Consider the following 24,261-nt stretch of genomic DNA (forward strand, 5'->3'; position numbering starts at 1 on the left):
CATACCCTCATGAAGCTAGAGGAAGAACTGCCCAGATGAGTTAAATAAAACAGGAATTCATGTGGCAATTATGCATGTGATTTTATGACATCCTCAGAAGTCCTAATGTAGAGACAATCCTACACTAAGAAGCCACAGGTGGCCCTGTCTTTACTGCCTTGGTCTCCTTGACACTGGGGTCCCACCTGCTCTGCAGAGTTCCATCTCCTGGAGCTCAAGAGCAGCATTAGCTATGAAAGAAGGTGGTGGAGGAGACATGCCAGCCTCTGGTTTTCTGACTCTTCTCTGAGCATAGTGAGAACTAGTCCTCATGATCACTTAGGCCTTTAGGTAGGTCTAACAGCTCTCCAGCTGGCACTTGTCCTTCTTGGCCCTTGGAGGGAACACAACCATGGCAATAAGTAAAAGAACACATAAAGTCTGGGCCAGACCAAAGCTAGGAAGCCAGGCCCCAGGAGAGAGAGGTTGACCCACCTCCATACATAGGAGAGGAAGAGGCCCAAGCCACCAGCTAGCAGCATGGAGGACACTGCCAATAAGCTCACTGCCAGCTGCCACTCCCCCTCATCACCATCATACTAGGTGAGGAGGAGAGTCAGGGGGACAAAGAGTGTGAGGACCAGGGCACCATACATACCAACCTGAGACACACCCCAGGCCTCCAGCTCAGGGAAGTGGAGACACTGGAGGGACCCCATGTCCTCATTCCACAGGCAGAAGTTCTAGAAGCCATTTCTCAGGTTGGGCAGGTCAGCAAGTTTGGCAGCCTTCCAGAGGAGAGCATAGAACAGCAGGGAGATGACCACAACCACCAGGATCATGATGTCCATGAAGAGCAGATGGTCGCCCTGCAGGGGCCTGGGGATGGCCAGCACTCCCCCGCTTTGCAGGGGACCTGAAGGGAAATCCCACCAGTGAGTGTCCAGCTCTCCCTCTGCTCACACCCTCCATCTTCACAGGCTCACAGTCTTTCTTTGGCAAACTTGTCCTAACCCACCCTACCAGGACAGGAAGTCCCAGGAAACCTACAGCCAGGACCCACTCATGAGTGATCATCTGCCCCTTGGGTTTGAGGTCAGGAGGAAAAGTCTCTTCCAGACTGCTGTGAAGGCCTGAAATGTCCCCACTGAAATGCCCTTCAGTTAAAGGATTTTCTACAGCCTAAATGCCAGAAGCTGTTGGAAGCACTCCTGAGGAAACTTCTCATCCTTACAGTGGGTGGGTTTAATAGTGGAGGACAAGGGTCACTGTCAGCAGGGTCCTGAAGGTGGAGGAAGGTATGGAAGAACTGTGGAGCCATGGCTCTCACTGTAGCTATAGTGGCAACCACCCAGAGAGCCATAAAAGCCACACATCAATTGAATCTGCCCTTCTGCACTTGGCATGGGCATTGGTGTATTTTGAAAGCTCTGAAACACTGGGATGTGAACCTAGGCCAAGGACCACTGCCAGCCTTTCTCTCTAATGTAACTTGCCTGTTTTGAGAACTCAGTACTGGGACATACATGATGTCACCTGCTAATGAAATTCCATGCCAGCACTCATTACTTTGAAAACATCTAAAATTTTTTTTCTGAAAACAACAGTGATATATACTAGTTCTAGGACATTTAGAAAATGTTTTAAAAGAAAAAAAAAAGCCCTTTTATCCCATCACACACATAGAACCAACCACTGTTAATATTTCAGTAATATTTTCCTATATGTTGATGTATTTTAAAATAACCATTGTGTTGAACATAACACTTTTTTCACTGAAAAGTCCGTGTTATGGAGTTAACAATTACACTAGCATTTGACAAGTCATCTACATTTTTCACCATTGTGATAGTGAAGATGCTTGTAGGAATCTTGTTTGGAATCTGATTTTTCCTTGGGTTAGATATCTAGAAGGGCCATCACAGTCAAGATAAGCACATCATAGTGATCCTGCAGCATCTTGCCAAATTGACCTGTTGGAACTTGCTAATTGCAGTCCTTCTAGGTGTATATAAAAGCACCCAGGGGCTGGGATTGTGGCTCAGTGGTAAGAGCGCTTACCTAGCATGTGTGAGGCACTGGGTGCATTTCTCAGCACCACATATGAGTAAGTTAAATAATGAAATAAAGGTTCATCAACAACTAAATAAGATTTTCAAAAAATAAAAAGTGCCCATTTCATTATACTCATTATTTGAAAAAAAAAAATTATTTCTACTATTTTGCTCAGAAGAGTGTATTCAAATTGGCCTCTGAAACAGTAGCCTGTATCCTGGGGCTTCATCTATGTCCATTTTCCACATAAGTAAACCAGCTTTTTACATCAAGAGTGGAGAGGGATGCATAGCTGCAATCTGTGTGATGCATGCACTGGAGACCAGATACCAACTGGTGCCCTGATACCTAGTGGTGCCCTGTGAGGCTTGCCAGGTGGGGTCCAGCAGTGAAGTGTGTGGTAGCCACTGGTGAACTGGGGAGGAACCCAGAGACCCTAGGGATCAGCTCCTCAGGGGCCTGTGGGGAGCAGCCCCCCCTTTCCCACAGCCACCTGATTCTATTTGACACATTAGTTCTGCAAAATCAGAAAGGGACCAAGTGGAACAAGGCTCACAGCAAGGGCAGCTGCATTCAAAGGACCTAGAAATGAGAATAGGGATTCATCAGACCATTGTAAAGAGAGAGACATGGTGGTGAGCAAGCCCTTGTCAGGACAGCAAGCACCTGAATCTGTGCTGCCTCCCCAGGTACTGGGCAGCCCTGAACAGCCTGCTCTGCTCCCAAATTGGAATGGAATCTCAATTGTCTGTTTTATTCAGTTTCCAATGTTCTACAGAAAATGAGGCCATGTAATCCAACTTTTAGGAACCAAAGAGACAATAATGTCCAAGGAATAGCATGGCTGCTGAGGAACTGTGGCTCCTAGGCTTTCATCAGCATGATCCCTCCCCATCAGTAGCCCTTGCCCCTCCAGCCAGCCTCAAGACATAACAGCTCCAGCCTGTGCCTTCCTTCCCTCCAGAACATTCCCAAGGTATTTTGCATGGTTTTTCATACTTAGCAAATTTAATAACAGCCTACACTTACATTTGTAATGGGTTTTGGTATTTGAGGAAGTGGATGGATTTCTAGGGTGGAGACCTGATCTACACTGCTGTGCTACAGAAAATAAAACCCATGAACAAAGCAGGATAGGAGATGGGGTACTGTTTAAATGTACCCTCCCATTTATCCGGTTTGAATCCTAGTTCAATTGAAACACCATTATCATCAAACATTTTTGACTTGAAGACAGAGCACAACTTAACAAAAATTTCATGGCTGTTCAGAAAAGAGTGTTTGTCAGCCACCTCACACTGCAGCTCCTGCCACAGGCAGGGAGCCTGTTTTTAACTTTTTATTTTTTTCCCCCAGTGGACTTTTAGAGGTTTCAGATGGAGAATGAAGCAAAATAAAACTGGAGCCAAGAAATGCAGGCGTGTGGAGGAGGTGGCTTGCTTCTCCTCCTCACCTCTGTATGTGTGCAGTCAAGTTCTGCTCCCATGGCCAGGGCTGGAGACTCTCTGCCATCTGCTTCCACTTAGAATTTAAAATTGCAGTCTTCCACTGAGCCGCAGCTCCTCTCTGTCCTCCATTGTCGCTTTGTGTGGCCCAGCATCTGCTCAGGCTGCATCTACCCTCAGCCACTCCCCAACTCCCAAAGTCCCACCTGACTGCCTCTCTAAAACCTTCTGTGCTTCCTGAGCATTCCTGGATGGTCTTCATCATGGACACAAGAGGAAAGAGGAACTTTTTTTTTTTTTTTTTTGGAATGAATGAATAAATGAAAATGTGCTTGGTGTCCTTGTATTTCACTGACATGTGTTATGTCCACATTGTAACCAGACAGTGGAGTTTCTTGAGTGAGATGCCATCTTCTTGTCCCACACATTCCCAGCACAGTACTGGGATGGTCCATTTGTGCTTCCTACTGGAAATATGCAGACTTTAGGAACCGGGTCCAGGCAGGTTAGAGGCTGGTCTTTTCCTAAACATTCACATGACAGTGTCAAGATACACAGTTGGAAACCTGTGACACTCACTGTTTTCCCTGCCCCAAAGTCCGTCCTTTTTTTTTTTTTTTTCATTTTTTAAACAATCCTGGTGATCATGTTCTCATGACGATGAGCTTTTTAATTCCTTTTAATGACCAGCCAGTGCTTCCTTCAAAGGGCAAAAGGGTAGACTGCTGAGTCATTGTAACCATTTTTAGATGAACATTTTCCTGTTTATAAGTAATACATGCCAGTTGCTGAAAACTAGAAAATATTTGAAAATGTAGAAAAAAGACTAAAACCCATCTGTAACTCATGGTCATAGAAATAGCCACTCTTGGCACTCTGTAAGGTTGTTTTATAAGTTAGGATCACATAAATATACGTTTGCATTCCACTTTGTGAACATCATTGTAAAATAAATGTTTCCATATATTCTAGAAATGTTTCCTAAATGACACTTTTAAGGGCTTCATATAGTGATATCAGAGCTTAAAGTGTTTATAAACTGTATTTTATACCATTATTTTATAATAATATAATGATATTGTGACTATGTGAATCAATTTATGCTCCCAGCAGCAGTGTAAGAGAATGCTTATCTGTTTTTTTAAATTTTTCTCCCAGCTTTATTTTTTTATTTTTTGTTCCAGAGTAATGGTGTCACTATTCTGTACCAGGCTGGCCTTGAACTCTTGGGCTCAAATTGTCATCCTGCCTCAGCCTCCCAAGAGCTAGAACTACAGGCATGTGCCATTGTCTGCAAGAATGCTTGTTCCCTAGAATTGCATATTCTTGAGTACTTTAGTCTTAGTGACAGATGACTTGTTATTTTCATTCAGAGTTAGTAAAGTTCAATATTTTCAAGTAATGACCACCTATATTTCTTCTTTTATGAAGGGTTATTCTTTTGCTGAATCTACACCAAGTCAATTTTGACAAATCTAAGCAGTCAAATTTATATCAATGACTCAAACCACTCAAGTTAATATTGAGGAATCTATCAAGTTGGGTTGATAGGATCAAATCTACTTAGATGAATCAATATTGATGAATCTACACCAAAGGGTCTATATCAATAAATCTACCCCAACTGGTAGATATCAATGAATCTCACCTATGGATCCATATAAATGAATCTACTCTTAAGTGTGAATATCAATGAATCTACACTGATGGGTTGATATTGGTGAATCCCTCACATCAAATCAAAATGGACAATTCTACCCCTTAGAGTTGATATTGACAAATCTACCCCTTTGAATCAATATTGATCAATCTACCCTGAAGAGACAATATTAATGAATCTACCTAATAAGTGGATATGAATGAATATACCTGATGGGTGGATATCAATGAATCTACCCTGCTGGGTGGATACTGATGAATCAGCCTCTATAGTTTGATATCTATGAATCTACCTTGATGTGCTGAGATGGGCAAATCTACCCCACCTGGTCACTGTTGATGAATCTACATTGACCACTCAATATTAATGAATCCACAAGTTGATATGGACACATCTACTTCAATGAGTTGATAATGATGAATCGATACCAAAGAGTTGATAACAATGAATACATACTGACTAGTTGATATTGATGAATCTACACCAAGGGACAATATCAACAAAACTACACCAACCAGTCGATATCAATAAATCTACCCAACTGGTCAATATTGATGACCTATACTGACCAATCAATATGGATGAATCTCTACCAATGAGTTGATATCAACGAACCCAAATTGATGAATCAATATTGACAAACTGATATCAACAAATCTACAGTGAAGTAATAAAATTGACAAATTTGCATTGATGGATCTACACAGATGTTTTGACGTGATGAATCTACACAGTTGAATCAATATCAATGAATCTACAATGATGTCACAAATTGATGAATCTACACAATTTGATATTAATGAAAGTACACTGGGTCAATACCAACAAATCTTCCCTGTTTATTCAAATTTGATGAATGTACAGTGATGAGTAAAAACTGATAATCTACACTGAAGCATCTACACCAATAGTCAATATCAAAAAATGTACACCAATGAACCAATGCAACAAATCTACCTCATCGAGGTGATATCAGTGAAAATACCCTGATGAGTAAATATTGAAATACCTATTCTAACAAGTTAATATTCATGAATCTATTCCAAAGTCAATATCGACAAATCTATACCAATGGCACAATATTGACAAATCTATCCCATCAAGTTGGTATCAAATAATCTACCCTGACCATTTGTAATTGAGGATTCAGCTTCTACAAGTTATTTATCAAAAGTAGCTCCTATATCTTGTGGAATGTTTAGGGTGATAGGAAGGTATTTTGCTCTAATAAGGACTCTTGTTGGATCTGTAGTGTAGTTTCAGGATTGAGAGTGATCATGAGGAAGATGAAGCCCTGACAAAAATTTTGGAACTTTTCTTTCCTCACCTAAGTTGAGGAAAGAAGCTAGAGATTGAATTAATACCCATCAGGCCTAAATGATTAAGTCTTCACAAATGTCTGTACAAGATGTGGTCACAGAGTTTTTGAATTGCTGTACACAAGCAAGCTTAAGGAGAGTGTTGCACCCCAACTCCATGTGGGCAGAGTCTGTTGCACTGGGGACCCTGCCAAGCCTCATCCTGTGAACCTTGTCATTTGACCATAATTTTGTCTTTTATAGAATGTCATCAAAGGTGGGCCATATAGCATCTTGTCTCTTCAGTTGATTTTATTGCACTTAACAGCACAATAGGTAGAATGCATCTGTATTTATTTGTAACTTTGTGATTTATTTCTTTCTATTGTGGATGGGTTGTGCATTCACCTGCAGAAAAGTGTTTGGATATTTTATCTAATCAGCATCATAGATCTGATGTGTATAATTGTGTGGTAGTTTTGGTTAGGCATGCTTTTTCAGAGCATGTTTCCAAATGCAGATTAATTATGGGCACAGAGTTGGGTCAGAGATTAAACTTGATTTGCCTTAGAAGGCACTGACACACCATCTTCAAAAGTGACTGCATAATGTGTCTTTCCAACAATGCCTGAAAATGCTGGTGTTCCATATCCTACTTTTTCAGTGTAATGACTTCTTAGAGTTTACCAGTGGTAATTGCAGTGCCAAGCTACTATTGTTTTAATTTATTATTTTCTAACATGATAAGATAGTGAGCTTCAATGAGTATAACTATTTTCTGATTCTTTACTTTCTTGTTCAGGTGTCTGGTCAGATATCTACTTTTGGACATTGGAGATTGAACCCAAGGATGAGTAGTCACTGAGTCACATCCCTAGCTCTTTCTTTGTTCTTGTTTTGGTATTTTTATTTGAGACAGTGTCTCCTTAAGGCTGGTCTCAAATTTGCAATCCTTCTGCCTCAGACTTTTGGGCAATTGGTATCATAGGTATGCAACACTTCAGTTGGAAAAAAATGTTAAATTTTTAAGTCCATGTTATCAGTATATTTCTTCTGTCCATTGGCCTTAGGTAGCATGTGTTAAAACTAACGACCAAGGGACAGATTTTCACTCTGTCTTAGAGAAATGATCCATTATGTGTGAGGCCATGTGTTTGATCCCCAGTACATGAACACACACACACACACACACGCACACACACACAACATTAAGTCTAAGATCACATTGATTTTTATGTTTTCCTTCTGGAATATATTTAGTTTTCTTAAATTTTAGTTTTGGAGTATAATGGGCTATTTTTGGTATGAGTTTTCTTTCATGCCTACATTCATTTCACTCAGTGTAATTTGCAAACACTTGGTGCACATATTGCATTTAAAAAATATCATGAAAATGGATTTCATTTGAACATAAATGCTACTTGTGCAGCATTCCATTACCAGAAAAGCATGTTGTGTAATTAGCAAAGTTAAAATAGTAGGCTTACAACTGTGGGTGAGGATGTTATATCAAGAGGTTTTTACTCCTCTCACTATTGGAAAGCAAAGAAAACTCACATGACAAGTCTTTAAAATATTCACAGTGTTGTATATGATGTGTCCCTATACATGTATGATAATATGGATGACTCACTTTGAACTTCTGAGAGCCACATTGTTCTGCAATCTACAGAAGCATCCACCTCTCTCCTGAAGATACTGTGTACCTCAGAGGGGATCTGGTTTCCATGCTTCAGGAAGTACTTCAGAGAGGAAATAAAGTTCAACTGGTTCCCCAAGTATGTGGTCAGCACCTGTGGCCCAAGCACATGGCCAGAATGGGGCTCTGTTACCAGTGCCACAGCATAGACTGGACACTCATGACTTCAGCTCTGAGTCATCATTAGAGTCCTCGGCTGTGGTGGGGCCACAGCTGGCTCTGTAGAAGGCCCATGAAGAAGAAGATACATCTTCAGGTGTTAGAGAATTTCCTCCTGTCCAGGACTGCTCCTAGTGAACCTCACCTGGGAGTAATCAGAGAGGTAAGAAACAGAGCACTGTCTGGAAACAAGAGTGCACATTCCCAGAAGACTCCACAAGAAACAAAAGGACCCAAACATGCCCAGTAACTGAAATAGTACAGGAGTTAGCCATTCAAACCATGAAAACATGATGGTCTATATCCTACTTCTCTGGAAGAATCCCATCAGAAATAAAGCAATTAATTGAATGGACCATTCCTAGTCAGACACAGGGTTCCATGCCACTTGGGGTTTTGTCCTTCAAATATGAACTGCAGTCTTGCACCTGAGACCAACCAAGTAGCTCCAAAGTCCCAGCATTTTTGTCAGAATTACCATACCCTGAGTGCACAGGTACAGATACAAGAACCCGAGAAGTGACAGATGTGGCCTGTACTGACTCACTGCACCTTGATAACCTGAGGCCAGAAGGTAATGTCTGTGGGCATTGTTTCCATGGGTTCTCAATTTTGGGCTTTCATTGACTGTCCTGGGTTCCATATTGTGTCTTTAAGCATTGCTTTTGCTTAATTAGGATTGCAACAGGGAAACTGTGGTCATGAATATATCATTAAATAATGTATTATTTTTTTTTCTAGGTGGGTCTAACGCCAAGGAAATCATTGTTTTAAAAATTTTTTTTCTTCTGTTTTTCTATTGAGAATTTGGCACATTACACTTTTGTCTTGGATGCTATAATAACACAGAGAATAGTAAAACCCTCGGAGCTTGGTGCCTCACTGATTAGAATTGGTGATGCTGTACTTTAAAGTGTAAAAGCCTGCTCTGGGCTGATTTGGTACAGATCCATACTGAGGATATTGGTAGAATTATGTATTGGAGTTAGGGGACAAGAATTCATGTAGGCTTTATTCATATACTTGTTCATGGGACTTATTTGTTAAGACAGTATTGAGTTTGAGGATGCTGTAGGACATTTGGGTGTAAGTATCCAGGCGGAGCTGGAAAGGAGAGTTTGGAGCTGATGAGAAGTTAGAGAGTCATGAACATGTGAGGGACAGTTAAAATCATGGAAGTGGATACAGTCACTCAGAGGGTGTGCAGCCCAGGGAACTATGGGGTGGGTTGTCAGGGAAGTTGTGGGATGAGTTGTTGAAAGACTGGTAGTTTGAAATTCTATGGTTCTCTGTGTATGATAGATGAGCTCAGGATAAAACAAGTAAAGTGATGCTCACAAGGGGTAGTTTTGGAGTATCCAAAACCAGATCAAGGGGGCATATAGAACTGAGGCTACGGATTCTGACATTTTTTTTCCCCTGAAACTGTGACTTTTGAATGAATATGCTGTTTTAAGGTAATGATTTGGTGGCAGTGCATAGATATGATGGAAAAGGGGAAATGGAGGAAGGTGGACTGGGTTAGGTAGGTGTGAGGATACCTTATCTAAAGTGATAGTGGTTGAGTACAGAAGGAATTGAAATGAGGGGATACCCAGGAGCATAAATTCCAGGAAGATTCAGAGGCCATGGCATTATGCATCATGGCAACTGAGACATGGGGTGGTGGACAGAGCCATGAGCACAGTGATCACACCTTGTTTTAAACTTGTTTGTAGCACCTGAAACATACTTGTACTCTCAGTGTTCATGGAGGGGATAAATGATACAGTTGACAAAAAATAAAGTTTAAGAAACAATGGATGAAGAAAGATGATGATGAGTTCAAGTTTGAATAAGGGCATTGGAAATGGAGAAGCCAGTGAAGGGTGAGGGGACAGTATGAGACACACTCAGATTTGTTCATGGATTCAGTCCATCAAGTATTGAGTTCTGAGTACTATAGGAGAATAAAGACTACAGAAAGTGGTAGCAGAAAGTTAAGTAAATTACCATAAAATGAGGTGGAGCATGCTCAAAGTTAAGGGAAAAAAGGGTTTATGCTGTGTTCTAAAGACACAACAGGGAGAGAAAGTCTGTCTAGTTGAGGAAGATGAGGAATACCTCCTTTGAGAAGATGGCATTTAGATGGGCAAAAGGAGGTAAGAGTAGGAAAGAGGGCATCGCAAGACTTGATCCTGTCAAAGGGTCATGAGCAAGGGCCCAGGTGGACACATACAGACAAGGCCAACTCACCTTGTTTGACCAACGTGTGGGATTTTAGTTGACTAAGTATTAAGTAGAAAATTAAGTGGAGATGAAAAGTGAGTTCCTGGTAGGAGGGTCCTTCCCTTTGCAAATAAATGCTCAGGTGCTTCCTTCCCTGACAGCCTGCAGGATCACGAGCTCCCTATGGCCACTTGTTTAAACAAGCATTATGGGTAGAGGAAGTGAAAGTGAAAGCATGAGTTTTGCTTGTGGCTCCTTTCTTTAGCACTTTCCCTCAGTCAGGCTTGCCTGCCTGGCTCCCCAAGCCCATGGGGAGAGGTTATAAAAGCTCACACTCTTCCAGAAATTACTCACTGCGGGATTTATAGGAATTTTCCTTTTAAAAGTAACCAAATAACTCTTTAAGGCTACAGGGTCCCTACGGAGAACAGAGATGTGTGGGAGGAGTGGGAGATGTCAATTCACAATGTTTATTTGCATACATTGTAGAAGGCATTTCAAACATATTGAGGAACGTAGTGGATTCTGAGGTATTTATCTCTTGGACAGCAATGTGCAGCTTCTATGTCCAGACAGTTGGAGGTACTGATTTTAGACAATGGAAATCTGAATCCTAACTCTTTAATTATTAACTCAAGGATTAGAGAGTAATAGGTGGGTATTTTTGATCTTGTTTGAGAGAAAGTTAGCTCTTTTGTGCTTTTGAAAACTGTCTTTTATTTTGATACTGAACATTGAACCCAGGACACTTTACCACTGAGAGCTACATCCCTTGTTCATTATTATTATTATTGTTATTATCATTATTATTATTAGTAGTAGTAGTAGTTGTTGTTGTAGTAGTAGTAGTGGAAGTATTGAGACAGGGTCTCACTAAATTGCTCAGGGTACTCCTAAATTTCAGAGGTTAGCATCAATCTTGTTATCCTTCTGCCTCAGCCTCCCAGGTTGCTGACATTACAGGCAAGTGCACCACCCTGCCAGACTGAGGACTATTTTCTTAGACTTTGAGAAGCCTTCATTGGTGGATGAACCAGGAGATCCTAAATACCCTGGTAATTAAATATTAATGTAACATACTGTGTTTGGAACCTGGCTCTGAAGTAACATGCAAATACTAGTTCTTGGGTCACGTGAACCTGTGAATTTGAGCCTGAAAGCACTGCTAATTCAGTTTTGTCCATCTGTTTCAGAGCATTAAGTACTTCTCAATATATAATTGAAGTTCTTATCCATAAATAGATGAAATGCAGTTAGTAATGTCCACTTTAATTACTGATTTATTTATTCATTCAAACACATTTAAAAAGCACTAGGTGTGAGTGTAGTTGCTATGACTTGTTCAACATCCTGTGTGGTGGACACTTCTACAGGGTTTAGATAGATCGTCCAATTTATTCTTCCCAGCAAATCTGTAATGTAGGTATGGTTTATTCTCCCCATTTTACAGATGTTGAAATTGAGGCTCAGAGAAGTTAGGTAGCTTTCCTGAGGTTTCCTAGCTGGTAAGTTTGGTTCTGAGCCTGGCACAACTCATGCTGAACAGTTAATTCTCAACAGTTAGGCCAGTGGTCCTGGCATACTTGCAAAACTGCCTTGCCTGAAACAAATGAGAAGCTTACTCAAAACATGTATTTACCCTAGTAACCTCATAGGTCATTAAATATGTAGGAAATGCCAGAGTCAAGGGATTTGGTATAAGCTTGTTTCCTTTCAGCATTTCATGTTCAAAGAGATTTAGATGTTTGTTTCTGTTCCATTGAGGAGAGCAGACATTTCATTTCATGTTTAAGCCCAAATGCTCTTGATAATTAATGAAATTGCTTAGACTAATTCTAGGGAAAAATAACATGTTGATGACCATAATGATGCAGTCCAAAATGCTGGCACTTTCACTGTGGTTCTTACAGAAAACACTGTATTGACAGCACAATGCACAGAGGGACTCCTAGTCACCAGAGCTGCAAAGCCATCCTGGCCTGGGGAGTTTGCCTCTGCTGAGAATAAAAGCCCAGCAGATTTAACAGGCAGAGAATCCTGTTTCTTGTCCTCTTTCTGGCTTGTGGTCCAGGTCTTCTGCTGCCTGCATGAAAGCAAATGCCAGAGTGGCACTCTCCTGAGAGACTCAGGAGTATTGAGTCTTCATCCAACCTGACAAAAATCACCACATATAGACTTCACCATTGCCAGGGTGCTGAATTTTGAAATCCAGAGTGAAATCTGAAAACAAGTTCAGAGCTATTTAAGAAGCTGCTACAGGGTATTTTAACAGCAGATTCTAAGCTATTACAGGGATGGTCAATAATGGAAGGTGCAAAGACATAATTTTAAAATGTGTATGTGTGCTTTGTGTGTTTATAACCTAAGTAGAGTGTCTACTGTAGAAAAACAATTCCAAAGAGAAAGAGAGAAAGAAAGAAAGAAAGAAAGAAAGAAAGAAAGAAAGAAAGAAAGAAAGAAAGAAAGTCCTTTCCTGAGATCCCATTTTGTCAGTAAACTAAACTTTCTTTAATTTTGGAGGGGGAGCAAGTTGAAGAGATATTTTGGACAGAAGTTGCTACAAATGAGTTTTCCACCAGAATATCAAAATGTTTTTCCATTATAAGTTGATAAGTATTAGTATAGAAGAGAAATGAGCTGTTTAAATTTTGCACAAATAAGTTGTGCAGGTTTACTAAGATGGTGGGGTTTGCTTCTTGGTCCACAGGAGGGAATGTAACATCTGTGCTGCTCTGTTGATCACACTAGAGTCAGGTGAACCTCTATCAAGAACTATCTTTGTCCTTTACTTCCAAGGCACCAAATGGATTGCTTCTGACCCCTAGTCCACTACTGGCTAGCTTACATTTTGGGAACAGATTTAGTCCTGTAGCTTCACTGAGTCCTGCATACTGAAAGAGTCAAATACTCTGTTCCAGGTGAGTGTTTGGAAATGAACTTGTAAACATATAACTTCTAAGGGACACCCATTCTCTCAATTCTGCAGAGACTTAAGATGGTGGCTTCTGTCTCATATTTGGTAAATATATTGATTTTAAAAAGGGTGTTCATATGGACAAGATTGCACACCCTTTTAGAGAAGACTTTTTTTGAGGCAGAAATGGTGTACATACGTCAACTGTCTCTAAGTGCAACAAGTAATTCTTGAAGTATTTTGTATATTTTAATTTGACTATGAAAACTGAAAATATTTTTAGGAAAGTATAAAACTTAAGAAGAAAACATGATCCAGTTACTCAAAGTACTGATTGATTCTAAATGAATTCAAAAGTAAAAATAGCAACACATTTCCTCTACTGGAATACAAAAGTCACCTGCATACTTCTAAATTATAATCAAATTCTTCTTTTTCTGTGATGAAAGAAAGAAAGAAAGAAAGAAAGAAAGAAAGAAAGAAAGAAAGAAAGAAAGAAAGAAAGAAAGAAAGAAAGAAAGAAAGAAAAAGCAGCCAGGGCATTGGATTAAAGAATAATAAAAACTTAGTTGCTTTACCTTGCAGAAACCTCTGAATTAGGAGAGCCTTATTATTCACTTACATGCTAGAATTTTGCAGTATTATCACTTTCTATCATGTGGATATTGATAATTTTTTTCTTTCATACCAAAAGAGTGTTCCTCACCCACCCATGTTGCTATTGTTTTGATATGTGGGTTTAGGAAGAAAAAATCCCAGGCACAGGAATGAAGCAGGTGTAGACACAGTGCAAACTCCCCCTGCCTGATTCTAGCCTTGTCTCATCCACCCTGCATCCTGTATCCCCAGCGTGGTTCAATTCAAGTTAGTTGAGGTTCTTTGGCTCCCATTATATTTATTATAATATATTTATTATTATTAAATAACTGTAGCACTTAGCATTTTGCTTGTTCATCTGGCAAACTTCAGTAGTCTGTGGGCCCTCAAGACTGCAACTGCATCCTGTTCCCCATGGTGTCTCCCAGTATCTAGCTTGTTGGCTGGAGTACAAATGATAAGAGAAATTATCAGTGACTCTCTAAATGAAAAGATGCCAAAGAATTCATAAAGAAATGTCAAGAAATGTAAGTGTTAAAAAAATCAAGTCTTAGCTTTTGAGTTGATCATTTTGCTTGTCAAAATTATATATGCCAAGTACCATCTCTGTGCCAGAAGCCTGATGTACACGATGAGATTTAGGGTTTCATTGGAAGAATGGTAAGCTAAAGTGATTCTAATTGCTATCTTGCTTCTCTGGCTTACTACTGGAGTTAGGGTGTCATGAAGTGACTATGTCCTTGGAGCAATTGGGTTTCTTTCTTTCCCCTGATTCTTATTCCTTTCACATAAAATCAAGCTTTTGTCACACACAAAAATACATTGATTTTTAAACATTTTAACATGGGCAGGAAAGCAAAAACTAGTAATTGCAAGTAAAATCAGCAATGAGCAAATCTAGTACTTTAAAAAAGCTTTAGCCTAGGAATCCTAATATTTGGTGAGGAGATTAAAGGCCTCATTGTCTGAAAGTCACAAGCCTTGAACAGGAGAATGCTGGAAATGAGTAGAGCAGAAAGGATTTATGTGATTCTGGGGCAGGTCCCAGAATTTCTGTGGAATTCAGCAAGTATTTGTAAACAATGAATGGCCTCTTTCCCCTCCTTATTGAAAATTCTGCCATATGAGTGAAATGTGTCTTGGTGACATCCTGGGAAATCCTTGGGGAATGACTGGAACTATGCTAATTTTCTCATCTAGTATTACCAACAATAAGTATTGTTCATGTTCATGGTTTTTCTATACATTATCTAGATCTCTGAGAGTTGGAATATTTACACCCAGTAGTTCTGAAAATTAGCATCCACTCAATTGGATGGTGTGTTAAAGATTTCTGAGTTCTTAGGTCTTAGTGTCTGACATAAATATTTCATTCAAGTGCCTAATAATGCTTTTGGTTCAGGGGTGATATTTTGAGAATGACTGAAGGCCAGTGGTTCCTAGTTTACATTTAGAAATCTGAAGAATAAATTGCATTGTATGTTGTGAGGGGAGTTGCTGGTGATTGACCCGGGCACTCCAACACTGAGTTCCATCCTCAGCCCTTTATATTTTGAGAGAGGGTCTTTTTAAGTTGCTGAGGTTGGCCTCAAAATTGTGATCCTCTTGTCCTAGACCTGAGTTACTAGGATTACAGTCCACTTCCACTTTACCTGGCTTTATTACTGAATTTAAAAGTACTTAATTTAGAGTTTCAATTTTAATTTCACCAAATAGACCTGTTTTTTCTCTTGGTGCCATTCAAAAGGCAGGATGCTCCCCCCCCCAAAAAAATAATACAACCCAGTCTGGATGGCTGACTTGTTATATGTTCTTGGACACTCTTTTTCTGATTGGATCATAAACTAAGGAAAAACACTTATGCACCTTTCAAAATATTATTACCCTTCCAATGATAAGGGTAGTTGAACATAGCAATTTTTAAAATGATAAATATGAAAACATGGTTAGAGAAAGAATTTCCTGAAACTAGACATTGCAATTGATGGATTTTCAGCATTCAGATAATGATTATGTCCCTTCCAAACTTATAAAAGTAATCTATCAAAATAATGAACCACTTTCACGTATACTATTAATGTACTGGCAAAGGAAATAAAACCAGGCTTATCCTACAACAAACTTTAAGTGATCCTGGCAGGTTTCCTGTTGTGATCTTTACAAAGGTAGGCTGGAATCCTGAGGGTGACAGCTGACAGAACTGAGAAGATTCTGCACATGATCATTCACACACATTCATTGTTCATTCATGTACAATTATTATAGCAGGCCATAGCATATATTAAAGAAATCCCAAATAGGAGAAAAGGCACTAACTCTTCTGGAAGAAGTATGCTTTCAAACTGAGATATATTTTAGTAAAGAGATAGATGTCAAAAACACTGTGCTAAGTGTTGAATGTCAAGGACCCAGAAATACAAATAAATAAATTGAAATGTGTTCTTCAATTGAATAATTCAGGTTTTTGAGCTTACATGTCTATACCATTCCAACTTTTTAAACAGATTTTTATCAAATTTGAAATGCACCCAGTAGGTTGAAATCCAGTGGAGCTAGTCAAATTTGCATTTGAGACTGGGTGCTGATATTTTTAGTTTGACAAATCTGAGCAGTAAATATTTTTAATACTCTGCAGTAGGGACTGTAAGAGATATACGACATGTGAATAACAGGAAAGTAAACAAAGTGAGCAGGAACTGAGGTTCTGAGTGGTTCTTTGCATCCAGGAACTGGGCAGATCCTGAGGAAGAAGTACCACCTGGTCTGAGCTGAGATAAGGGACAGGATTTTGATAGAGAGCAAAGTATATTTTAGGACTTAAAATACCTGCCCTGTTAGGATACGGAAAATATATTTAGGAAGAGACCTGGCAATAGATGCAGTCTGAAAAGGAGGAATGGGCCATGAATAGTTCCACCTTAATCTGCTTCAGACATGATATCCATGTGAATAAAGAACTCAATAGAAAGTGGAAGGATGAGCTGGGAATATAGCTTAGTTGGTAGAGTGCTTGAAAGGCACTGGGTTCAATCCCCAGCACCGCAAAAAAAAAAAAAAAAAAAAAAAAAAAAAAAAAAAGGAAGAAACAGGAAGATAGGAGAAAATTTTTACACTACTTCAAAAACTGGAGGGACAGTGGAGATAGGAATAAATTTGGAAGACATTTCATAGGCAAGATTGAGAAGAACTTCAGTTTGGTTTGAGGAATAAATAGGTAGTAAAAATGAGGAAGAGGCAACCGGACTAAATGACTATGAGACTGGCTATGTTTTAGGAAGAATAGCTAATATACATTCATGTCTTCCTGTGTGCCAGAGAGTCTGGGCCACTCATCATGTATATGTGTGCATAATTATCAAATACTGGCACAAATCTTGGATTCCTTTGTGAATTACCAAATTTTTTACCTGGAAAATCATGTCTCATGAAGGTTCATGCTTTCCTGTAATCAGAGTGACAAAAGCCTAATTATTTCTAATGGTTTGAGTATTTTCTTCAAAGATGGTCCCTAGTATCCAGCCTTTATTCAGTGTGTAAGTCTCACCTCTGTAGTAGGCTCTGCAGATAAAAAATATCAATAAAATGGAATCACTCTTTAGGACCTGTGTTCTTGAGAGTGGGTTATAGTGCCTCACAGCAGTTCATCTTATACTTTAAATTTTTTTTTATATAGCTTTTAGTTTTTTACAGACTGCATTTTGATTCATTGTACACAAATGGGGTACATCATTTTGTTTCTTGGTCTACACAATGTAGATTCATGCCATTCGTGTAATTATACATGAACATAGGCTAATGATGTTTGCCTCATTCCACCATTTTCATACCCCCTCCCTCTCTTTTCCTTCAATATATTCTACAGTTCCCCCATTCTTCTCTCATTCTCCACCCTCATTATATATCATTCTCCACTTATCAGGGAAAACATTTGGCCTTTGTTGTTTTGGGTTTGGCTTATTTTACTTAGCAAGATATTGTCCAATTCCATCCATTTATTCTCAAATGCCATAATATTTTTCATCTTTATGGCTGAATAGTATTGCATTGTGTATATATACTAGAGTTTCTTTATCCATTCATCTGTCAAAGGGCATGTGCTTTTTTAAAATAACAACTTTATTGAGGTGTGATCTTCCCACCGTGAAATTGACTTGTGAAGTGGTCTGTTCCAGCTGTAGTTTATTAGCACATCCAAACTGTTGAGCACGTACATCACTGCCTATCAGAAATTTTCCTTTACTCTGAAAGAAAACCCTGTTCCCACTTTTAGTCTTTCCCATTTACAACTTTTCTCTATCTACAGAAACCATGAGGCTTTGTCTCAATGATTTGTCCATTCTGAACATTTAATACAGAAGTAATATTTAGTGCATGGCCTTTTGAGAACATCCATGACCTGATGTCAGCCCTCTTTTTCTTTTCTTTTGCTTTTTGCTGGTCATCATTATACTTCACTTAGTCATTTCATTGGTCCATTTTCTGGCCTGAGTTCATTGGAGTAAAGAAAAGGCACTCTTTCCTTCAACAGTTATTTGTCAGATGCCTCCTTTATGTCACATTCCACAGGTTCCTGTTCTCACTAAATTCACAATCTGATAAAGGTACAATGAGAAACATGAGAAAAACACACACATGAATGTAATCAAATGGTCAGAGAAGCCCTGTCTAAGGATAAAATATTTATACCAAAATTTGAATGAGGACCCAGTGACACAAAGAGATGAGGCTAAACATTGGGCAAACCATTTGACGCTAATGTTTTCAGGAGTGTGGTGAGTTCCAAGGCCTGAAAGGAAGCCAGAGTGGCTGCATTGCTATTAAGAGGGTGTCCAGGGGAGAGGAGCAGGGCCATGATCACCTAGCTCTTTTTTTGTGAGAAACAGTTTTGGATTCTTCCAGGTGGAGTGCTATGATCTCATTTGGTTTAGGAAAATGTGGCTGCTCTTTGAATAATGAAATGCAAGAGTCAAATTGGAATATAATATTTGGAAATATTCTGCATACATCCTGTCCATTGGCACTGGCAGCCTTGGTTAAGATAGGGAAGAAGAAATGAACCAGAGTGGACACATCAAAAAGCTATGTCAAGGGGTCGCGTCAATGGTGCCAAACCCAGTGCCTGCGTGTCATGTCCAGTGCACTCGGAAACTGCGGACATGTTGGTGTCCAGCCCAACACTGTGCCTCTTCAATGTGGATGGGACCCTGACATTCCCCTGGCAGAAAATTACCAAAGAAATGGATGACTTTCTATAAAAATTGAGGCAGAAAATCAAAAGTGGAGTGGTAGGCAGGTTGGACTTTGAGAAAGTACAGGAGCAACTGGGAAATGATGTAGTTGAGAAATATGATTTTGTGTTTCCAGAAAATGGCTTGGTTGTGTACAAAGGTGGGAAACTAGTGTGTAAACAGAATATTCAAGGTCACCTGGGTGAGGCACAGATCCAAGAATTGATCAACTACTGCCTGAGCTACATTGCAAAAATTAAACTTCCCAAAAAAAGGGGTACTTTCATTGAATTCTGATACGGGATGTTGAATGTGTCCCCTGTTGGAAGAAGCTGTAGCTAGGAAGAATGCATTGAATTGTACAAGCTGGCAAAAAAAGAAAATATATAAGACAAACCTTTGAAGCAGATCTGCAGAAGGGGTTTGCAGGCAAAGGCCTCACGTTTTCCATAGGAGACCAGATCAGCTTTGACGTCTTTCCTGATGGATGGGACAAGAGATATTGCCTGAGACATGTGGAAAATGATGGTCATAAGACCATTTATTTCTTTGGAGATAAAACCATACTAGGTGGCAATGACCACGAGATCGTCATTGACCTGAGAACTATGGCATACACTGTGATGGCACCCGAGGACACATGCAGGATCTGTGAAGAGCTCTTCTGCTGAGGGAGGATGGGAGGGGGGTCCCTTGGTGCTGAAACCACAGCCCCTTCTCATATACCCACTCCCAGCCTGGCTGTCTGCACTGTCCAGTTGTGGAGTGGACACTGGCCACACTAGGCAGAAAGGTCACCCTCCACCCCCAGCAGGTTGTGCCCTTCTTCCTGTGCCAGAAGCATCCAGAAGGGAGGGGATAATACTCATCAAGAAAAGAATTTGTCCCCCATCCCCAGCCTACGACCTACCTCATACTGGCACATTGTCACTGTACACATGGGTTTTTGGAAACTTTGTCATTCAGGAATATTTCAGAAAGGAAAAGTGTGCCTAGGCTCACCCACTTTAAGAATCTTGAGAAACCATAACTGTTAGTGCTTTGGCCCCAGTATAGACACCAGAAGGGGATGTATGGTGATTAGAAAGGACAGCTATCCACACTGACCCCTGGGACAGCAGCTGGAAATTCCTCCTACATAATGTGCCCTCCTGAGCTGAGCAAGGGTGGTGCTGGGATGCTTCCTGTTTGTCAGCCCAGACCTCCAGTGGCCTGCCAGAGTGCTGGCCAAGACCAACTGACCCATGGGGTCTGCACTTGGGCTGGCTCAGCACTCAGGTGTCTGCATTCACTACACTGAACAGCCTAGCCACTCTCAGATGAGAGGCCTTGCCCTGGAGGTGGGGTCTGCTGCAGACCAGAGCAGCTCACTGGGGCTGGCATCAGACTTGACCAAGGGCACCCTCTCCTGATGGGACCTGGTTCCTCAGGCATCTGTACAGGAATGAGCAATGTCTGCAGTGTCTGCTTCTTCCTGTGCCTTCACTTGGGGGTGGAAGCTCTGTTGCCCTCTCCTCCTTTCCACCTTCTGGGACTGAAGGAAGCCCCATGCCTCCAGAGCACCAAGATTTCCCAGAACGGGTTCAGCATCTGAGCCTCTGGCATCTGCACCCCACCCCAGGGCTCAGCACTAGGTGAGCCCCATTGCATGGCATGGGGCAGGGCAGTGAGCCAGCAGCAGCTGCAGGCCTGCCCTAGGTCCCATGTGGGTGTGTTCTCAGCAACTTCAGAACCAGCCATCTTGTCATTTGCCTTTGCTGGATTTTGCAAATGGTACTGTAATGACCTTTCAAAATAAAGTGTAGCACATTAAAAAAATAAAAAAAAGGTATGCCAAAATGAGAATGGACAGGTCTTAAAGATGTGTTGAGTGTAAAGTGGATTCAGGGCCTAATTTGAGCTCTTTGGTATACATTTCTCTAAAGTTAAGAAATTTGGATTCAAATGGCTTTGAGACATATATGAAAACCCTACACAGAACGATTAACTGGACATTTACATACACACAGTCCTAGAGCTCACAGGAAAGCTGGGACTGGATAAGCAGACATGGGATTCATCACTGTGGAGGGAGTACTTGAAACCATGTTAGTGGACAAGCCCTTCTAGGAGGAGATTCTAGAGAGAAGAGATGCAAGCTTCAGTAATCTACATTCATAGAAGAACAGAGATAAGATGCTCAAGATGCACAAGAGTGCAACTGTGGAGAAAGTATCAGGAGAGCCTGGTGGCATGCAGCCACCAGGAAGCAGACTTTTCAACCAATTCCAGCTTTATTGAGCAGTCTTGAGTCAATAGAAAGTGAATTCATTATAAAAGACATGAATAAGAAGTCAACAAAATAGAGGTGGAGTTTGGGAGCCATGAGGAAATAAAATGAGAAGAGAGAAGGGAACTGGGGAGCCTGTCTTTATAGCATTCATTATCTTTGCGTAAAACCTGAACATAACAGACTCAGCTCCACAACCTTGTTGAGAAAACATCCAGCTCCACCCTCAGCAAACTTATAAATTGAAAAGCCCCCTGGGGAAAAGATCTGCTGTGAAATGATTAGAATGTTAAAATTAGACAACCATTGAAGCACTAGTTTATGCTTCACCCAGAATGAATTTTTATGTTTTAATGCTTGGTTTTATTGCTTGCTGATGGTATTGCACTGTTTTACCATGGAAAGTTATAAGTAAGGGTTTAATCTTAGAATTTTCTTACCTTTTGAGAACATGGATCTTTCTTTCTTCAGTCTAGATTTGCCCCTTATTAGAAGATATGAATTATTATATCTGAGAGATAATTTATGTCCTCTGGTGATATACACAATGTGTATATTTTATAGTTGGTGTCTATAACCTAATGCATGAACCAATTTCAAGAATGGTCTAAGCTGAGTTATTTTGGTGTTTAGAAAATCACCTTTATGAAGGCTGTGCTCATGATCTTTTGAACACCTCTCTTTCAATCTATGAAATCATTGAGAAGTCATTATTGAGCAATTTAGTAATCTAAGATATTATTAGCCTGTGCTTTGTAGAATTTGGAATTCTCTCTTCAAATCTATCATGCCAAGTACATTGAAAAACTAAGGCACTCTTAATTCTTCTATTACCTTTTATTTTATTATATTTTGTATTTTCTATTCCAATAGCTTCTCTTTTTTAATTTATTTTTATTTTAAACAAATGGGATACATCTTGATTCTCTGATTGTATATGAAGTAGATGCATACCATTTGTGTAATCATACATTTACATAGGGTAATGGTGTTTGATTCATTCTATTATTTTTCCCTCCCATCCAATCTTCCCACCCCTCTTTTCCCTCTATACAGTCCCTCCTTCCTCCATTCTTGCCTCCCTCCCACACCCCATTAAGAGAAATCATAACCTTGTTTGAAGCACTGAAAATGGGTTAAACTTACTGAGTTAAATTTCAGTTAAATTTAAAAAAATTATCTGTATTAATGAATATGAAACAGTACTCATGTTAATTAAATTTGAAGAGAAAGGAGGCATTGGTAACCTGCCTTTGGCTTATCTTTGATCCTTTATTGTGAGTGGACTGTCTAGTTATTTAGTGCTTGACATTCATCTATTACACTCTTTAAGAACTTCAATAAATTATAAATGCACTTAGTACAATTTAGTCATTTTTTGGCCTTGTGAAGAAATAAATAATTGTGACAGTCATGAAATTTTTGAGTAGTATCTATTGATTGAATTTAAAAAAAATAGAATTTCTGAATTGTTCATGGAAAATGTCCCTGATTTATTACAATTTTGTTATCTTACTATTCTTAACATCTTTAGAAATATATAACTAGTAAATATTCAAGAGTCAATGATGAAAATGATAGTTAAGAATGTGATTTTGAAAATCAGACTGCATGGGTTTGAATCCTGTCTCTGACACATCATGGCACATGACCTTGGGCAAATGACTCAGCCTCTCAGGATAAAATCTTCCATCCCTCTGAGGACAATACCTTTGTCCAGTGTCTCCAAACTGTATATACTACATCCATGTTATCAGGCTGTTGCAGTATCACATTTTTTTAATCAAATAAACTTGTTTTAATTAATAGTGGCCCAAAATGGATAGTGATGCAAAGGAGGCACCAGGGCATAAAATATTAAGAATGGATTAACTCCAGTACTCTGTGGAAACACTGAAGCTACCTAGGAAAAATCACTGGGGAGTGGTGTTAGTGTTCATGGTTTTAGATATCCATTGGGGATCTTGGAACATATCCCTGGGAATCAGGGGGAGAGTCTTCTATATTATTACTTTTTTGAGTATTTCCAACAAAGGTAGGGACAATGGTGGAAATAATCTGTTGTTAGTTCAAGCAACTCTAAGAAAGAAAAATTTCATTTTGTATATTTGATTACCCTCATGCCATCTGGATGTGTAAAAATTATTGCTATAATTCTTTTTTGAACAAGGGTCCAAATTCTTAATAACAGTATGTAGAAAGTAACTGATGAATTAGTACTGAAATTCTGTGAGATGAGTAGTAGCTTATGCAGGTTTTTAAAGATATTACCTGATCCAAGTACAGTGGTACACATCTATATTTCCTGTGCCTCAGGAGGCTGAGGCAGAAGGATCACAAGTTAATGGAAAATTCCTGGTATGTTCCTTGGTATTCTTGGTATGGAAAAGGGAATGAAAACCTTACCTTCTCTTTGCTTCCTTTCCTTGCCTTACACATTAACCTCAAAAGTGAAATGATTAATGTTTTGCCCTCTGTGTCCTCCACATGTGTCTCATGCTAGCATGATAAAGCTATGTAATCTACCTGTAAGTGTGAGTGACTGCACAGATGCACATGTATGCATCAGAAAACAACTACACCCATTTGATTTCACTTTGGACTTTTATAATTAGATGTGATAGTTTTAATTTGATAATTAAATAAATAATGTTGTTCCCATATTTTAAAACATATTACAGTGTAAAATTATCTGATTCTTGCTGTGTCTCGAGTAAAATAATATTGATTTTTAGTTTATGATTTGTACT

General features: G+C 39.6%; 1 long non-coding RNA gene and 2 pseudogenes across 3 annotated transcripts in view; 1 reads left to right on the plus strand and 2 right to left on the minus strand.

Annotated features, from left to right (window-relative positions):
* Positions 1 to 24,261, minus strand: part of LOC306652831 — a 167,728-nt gene that overhangs the window by 100,417 nt on the left and 43,050 nt on the right. The gene's annotated exons all lie outside the window — the stretch shown is intronic.
* LOC306652834 (transmembrane protein 140-like) lies at positions 4 to 18,866 on the minus strand (annotated as a pseudogene). The gene is made up of 2 exons: positions 18,758 to 18,866; positions 4 to 934 (listed from the first exon to the last, which is right to left on the minus strand). The product of its transcript is annotated as a transmembrane protein 140-like (transcript).
* On the plus strand, positions 19,096 to 19,913 carry LOC306652835 (phosphomannomutase 2-like; annotated as a pseudogene). The gene has a single exon. The product of its transcript is annotated as a phosphomannomutase 2-like (transcript).

The sequence above is a fragment of the Sciurus vulgaris genome (genome assembly GCF_902686455.1).
Source record: "Sciurus vulgaris genome assembly, contig: HiC_scaffold_611_arrow_ctg1, whole genome shotgun sequence".
Taxonomy (NCBI): Eukaryota; Metazoa; Chordata; class Mammalia; order Rodentia; family Sciuridae; genus Sciurus; species Sciurus vulgaris.